The 5957-nt window shown below is 52.0% G+C and overlaps 1 pseudogene; it reads left to right on the top strand.

Annotated features, from left to right (window-relative positions):
- Nucleotides 1–2566: 2566 nt before the first annotated feature.
- Nucleotides 2567–3159, top strand: LOC130841682 (splicing factor 3A subunit 2-like; annotated as a pseudogene).
- Nucleotides 3160–5957: the final 2798 nt, after the last annotated feature.

Here is a 5957-nt window from a genome sequence, read left to right on the forward strand (position 1 = left end):
GTCCTGGGCACCAGGCGGTGTGGGGCAGCTTCCCTGGTCTCCACCCACCCCCACCAGGTGCCAGAAAAAAACCCTCCCCCCAGGGCTGACAACTAGGAATGTCTCCACACATTGTCATATGTCCCCTGGGGGCAAGGCCATCCCTGGGTGAGACCCACAGTCATAGCTAGATGATAGATAGATTAGATAGATAGATAGATAGATAGATAGATAGATAGATAGGGCTGATGGATAGATGGATGGATAGATAGGTAGATAGATAGATAGATACATAGATAGATAGATACATAGATACATAGATATAGCTGATGGATAGATAGATGGATAGATGGATGGATAGATAGGTAGATAGATAGATAGATATAGATAGATACATAGATAGATACATAGATACATAGATGATAGATAGATAGATAGATATAGATGATGGATGGATGGATAGATAGATAGAGACAGAGAGATAGAGAGATAGATAGATATAGATGATGGATGGATGGATGGATGGATGGATGGATGGATGGATAGGTAGGTAGTAGATAGGTAGATAGATTGGTAGATAGATATAGATGATGGATGGATAGATTAGATAGATAGATAGATAGATAGATAGATATAGATGGTGGATAGATGATAGATAGATAGATAGATAGATAGATAGATAGATGATAGATAGATAGATAGATAGATAGATAGATAGATAGATAGATAGATAACTGGTAGATAGATAGATATACATGATGGATGGATGGATAGATAGATGATAGACAGATAGATGATAGAAAACAGACAGACAGACAGATCGATGCGGTTCTCTGCTCAGTTTCTCAGCTGCCAAGAGCCAGGGGTCTGAGAAGGAGGCAGAGAGGGTCCCTTGCTCTGAGCAGTTACGTCTTAACCTTGATGAGAGGGAATCAGACAGACATGGGGTGGCCCAGCACCTGCCCCAGAGGAAAACCCCAAACCGCACAGGGGTGGGTGCTCTCTGTGGGTGGGCCCACAACCCCCCTGGTTACCTCAGAGTTAACCCCTCACCACCACAAATGAAGCCACAATCTAGGGGAGGCTCCAGGGTAGCCCCACGGCCCCTCCCCAGCAGGCAAGCCCTGGGGGCTGAGGATTTATGTTAACCTCCAGAACTTCCCCAGCTGACCCCATTGGAAATAGTCTTTGCAGATGTGATGACGGGAAGGGTCTGAGATGAGGTCCTCCTGGATGAGAGGGGCCCTACCTCCCATGACAGCGTCCTTCTAAGACACAGAAGAGGAGAGACACAGACACAGAGGAGATGCCCCGTGAAGACGGAGGCAGAGGCGGGAGGGAGGTGGCCACCAGCCCAGGGACGCCTGGAGCCTCCAGATGCTGGAAGAGGCAGGAAGGACCCTGCCCTGGAGCCTCTGGAGAAAGCGCGGCCCTGGGACCCCTTGACCTCAGATGTCTGGTCCCCAGGGCTGGGGGAGGATGGATTCCAGGTGTTTTAAGGTGTCCAGCTCATGCTTATTTGTGGCAATTGCTGCAAGAGACACACAGTGATATTATTTAAAACGTGCAAGATTTCACATCTTTTGGGTGTGGAGAGAAATCGGGGGTCTGGAGGTCCCAGGCCAGGAGACCCAGAGGGCACGGATGGGCCTGGAGGGTGGGGCTTTGCTGTCTCAGGGCTGAGTCCTTGGCTGGAAGCCCACACACATGCCGACGGCCCAGCCAAGTCCAGGGGGGCCTCAGGCGTCCCTTGGAGCCTGTAGTTCGGTTTCGGTTTTAAGGTCAGCGTTGCCATGTCCCAAATCCTCATGGGGAACACATGCTGACGGGGCCTTAGTCAAATGCAGGCTATTTATTTCACATCCGCTGTCAGTTTTACTTTTTGTTTCCAGAGAACAATCTCCAGGGTCCCATCAGCTTAGAGAGCAGCCTGGCTCTGTGCTGTGGGATCAAACAAACGGCCTTATCCCCAAATCAAATGCTCCCTCTGTCCCAACAGGGTGGCTCTGGGCTCTCAGCTCGGGGGTGGGAGGGGGCCCAGCAGGAGACTTGAAGGCCCTGGTGCAGCTGACATTCCCATGAATGGAGGCCAGGCTGTCTGATCCCATTTGTTTTCTTTAAATTTCAGTGACATCCACATAGCGTACAATTCATCCTTTTAAAATACACAATCCAGGGGCACTTAGCACATTCACAGTGTTGTGTAACCACCACCTTTACCGAGTTTTAGGACATTCTCATCCCCCCCGGGACACCCCATCCCCATTAAGGTATCTTCCATCCCCCTCTCCCAGGTCCTGTCACGACAGACCCATTTTCGCTCGGTGGATTTGCTTGTTCTGGACATTTCCTGTTAATGGAATCACATCTGTGTGTCCTTCTGTGTCTGCTTCTGTCATGGAGCATCGTGTGCTCAAGGTCCATCCACGTGGTAGCCTGTGTCAGAGCTTCCCTCCTTTTCCTGGCTGAGTCCTATTCCACTGTATGCATGGACCCCATGCTGTTTATCCATCCACCCACCCATCCACCCATCCACCCACCCATCCATCATCCATCCATCTATCCACCCATCCACACATCCATCCACCCACCCATCCATCCATCATCCATCCATCCACCCACACATCCACCATCCATCCATCCATCCACCCACCCATCCACCCACCCATCCATCCATCATCCATCCATTCACCCACACATCCATCCATCCATCATCCATCCATCCATCATCCATCCATCCATCCATCCATCCATCCATCACCCACCCATCCAACCATCCATCCATCACCCACCCATCCAACCATCCATCCATCCACGCACCCATCCATCCATCATCCATCCATCCACCGACACATCCATCCATCCATCATCCATCCATCCATCCATCCATCATCCATCCATCCACCCATCCATCCATCATCCATCCAACCATCCATCATCCATCCAACCATTCATCCATCCACCCATCCATCCATCCATCACCCACCCATCCACCCATCCATCCATCCATCCATCATCCACCCATGCATCCATCCATCATCCTTGCACCCATCCAACCATCCATCCATCCATCATCCACCCATCCACCCCTCCACCCATCCATCCATCATCCATCCATCCATCCATCCACCCACTCATCCATCCATCCATCATCCATCCATGCATCCATCCATGCATCCATCCATCCATCTACCCACCCATGAACACTTGGGTTATTTCCACTTTGGGCTGTTGTAAATCACACTGCTTGAACAGCCCGGAGTCCTCACCTCCTGGGTCCCAGTTAATGGGGCCAAGAGCCTTTATTGATGCCTCCTGATGCTGGATCATCACTCGCTCACTGAGCCCTCCCGGCCTGGCCTCGTGCCAGGGCTACGGGGAAGTGAAACGGTTTCCCTGGGCCTCCTGTACCCAGACCTTGTTTTTTTCTTGAGGTTTTGTCGATACCAGCTTCTGGAGGGAAACAACCCGCCCGGATGGTGAAGGCCTGATAGGTGCTGCGGTGTGAGCTGGAGGGTGTGTCCCTTCCTCTTCCCGTGTGTTCACCCAATTCTCAGTACCAGGTGATCCACCCAGACCTGTGCAGAGACCAGGGGGCCGCGGGGCAGGGACCTGCCTTCCCGAGAAACCGATCTTGGTTCCTGCAAAAGCGGGGCCTGGCTTCAGTGCTTCTCGGGGTTGGCTTTGCTCTGAAAGGTGGGGCGGGAACAAAGGTGCAGGCTCGGGGCTGTGACCTGGGCCGCGGGTCTGGTCTCTGCGGGGTGGTGAGGAAGTGTGGGTGACTGGGCTGCCCCAAGCACATGCTCGGGGCACATGCTCACCCCAAGTGCATCAGTGTCTACCCTGGGGGGGCCTGGCCCTCCTCAGCGGCAGGTCACCCAGCCCTTCACCGCCCCCCACGTTTGCTGGAGCCAGCACTCCCATCCCAGAGAGTCAGCATGGAGGGCAGGCCCTCCACCTGCTGGAAAGACCGCAAGTAGATAGGTCTCAGGGTTTGGGGGTTAGCAGGGCTGGGCTGGCTGCCACATTGCCATGCTGTCATCCTAAAGTACTTTTCAACAACCAAGTCATCTCACCCCGTGTAGAGAATGGACTTCTCCCTCCATGCTATAACCGAACAGGACCCTGCGGGGCCTCCTGGAAGAGACCCCCCCCACCCCCCAATGTCCTCCGCCTGCTTTCTTGTTTGTAGAAAAGCTTTAGCCTCCTAGCCCTTCCCTGAGTTCCAAACAATACATTTAATCAGAAAAGCAAGAAAATGCAGAAGGAAAGGAAAATGGTCATCAAGCATCGGGGGGGTGGTGGGGGAATTATGAATCATGGTAACTCTTAAAGCCAGAGGCATCAGGGCCATGTCCCCGTGTGGACCTGGGCGTGTCCACCTACCTGGGGCCCCAGAGCCTGGAATCCTGAAGGTGGCCATCAATACTGCAGCAGGACAGCTCTGCCCAGACTCCCAGCAGCTCAGGGCTACATCCTCTCTGTGTGGCCGACTCCCTCCCCGCCTCAACCATAAGCTGTGAACTTCCAATGTGGGAGGGTCACAGTCTATAAAGGGATGATGTGTGTAAACTGATGGATGGACTGATGAGTGGATGATACAGATAGATGATAGATGCCTACGGAGATGATGGATGGATAGATAGATAATAAGTGTGATAGATACAGGATGGATGGATTGATGGATGGATGAGTGGATGGGTGGATGGATGGATGGATGGATGGGTGGATGGATGGGTGGTAGATGGATGGATGGATGGATGGATGATGGATGGATGGGTGGGTGGATGGATGGATGGGTGGATGGGTGGGTGGGTGGATGGATGGGTGGGTGGGTGGATGGATAGGTCAATGGGTAGGCAGAATGATGGATGGATGGATGGATGGATGGATAGATAGATTGATAGATAACAGATAGAAGGATAGAAGAATGGATGGAAGGGTATGTGTGTGGGTGGGTAGACAGATAGATAAATGATTCATAGGTAAGTGATTGATAGATATATGCAAGATAATAGGAGATAGATAAATAGACACAGATAGATGATAAATAGAAACATAGATAGGTATGAAGGATTGATGGATAGATATGGAAGACAGAAGAGAGGTGATAGATAATTCATAGGTAGATAATAGATAAATATAGAGATAGAAAGATAGATTGGTGGATGGATATATGTCATCAGGCAGGCAGATTGATGGATAGATAATAGGTGACAGATACAGAGACAGAAGTAGGTAGATAATAGATAAATATAAAGAGATGACAGAAAATATAATTAAATGATAAACACAGATACAGGTATAGAATGTAAATAGATGATTGGTCGACAGATAGATGCATAGAGGCACATGTATCGTCCGGGCTCTGTACAGAGACAGATGACCCTGGATTTCCCCGGAACAGCAGTTCCATATCGGCTCATTCGCCATCCCCGTGACTTCCTGGAACACAGTCTCTGAGGATCACCGCCCTCGTCCCCCCCTTCCGCGTGACCCCGGGCGGCAGAGCTGGACCTTGGTTCTGGGGTGCAGGGGCGGTCTCTCCAGAAGCTGGGTGGGCGGCGGGGGCGCATCTGGCCGTGCCTACCTCCTTCCCACCTGCGCACGTGCGCCCTGCGGTCCGCCCAGCTCCCTCTCTGCCCTCAAGGACGCGACCCCGGACAGCATGAACCCCGCCCCGCCCGGGGGGGACATAGACCAGGGGCACGGGCGTCCCCCAGGGCAGTGCCCCGGCGTGGGTCACCGGGCGGGTCACCTTCTGGCTGCAAGACCAAAAGAGGTCGCCAGGCACCCAGCTTTCGCCTGCAAGAGGAAGTCCGTTCGCGGAGCATATTTTTAAAACAGTTTTTACAAATAAAAATCCCAGGCTTTTTTTTTTTTTTTTTTTTTTTTTTTTTTTCCGTCTGGGAATCCACTGTCGGCCACCGCCCTCCGGCCCTGCCCGGTCTGCGGGCAGCAGAGCCTCCCGGGGAGGC

Source organism: Hippopotamus amphibius, chromosome X (assembly GCF_030028045.1).
Source record: "Hippopotamus amphibius kiboko isolate mHipAmp2 chromosome X, mHipAmp2.hap2, whole genome shotgun sequence".
Lineage (NCBI taxonomy): Eukaryota > Metazoa > Chordata > Mammalia > Artiodactyla > Hippopotamidae > Hippopotamus > Hippopotamus amphibius.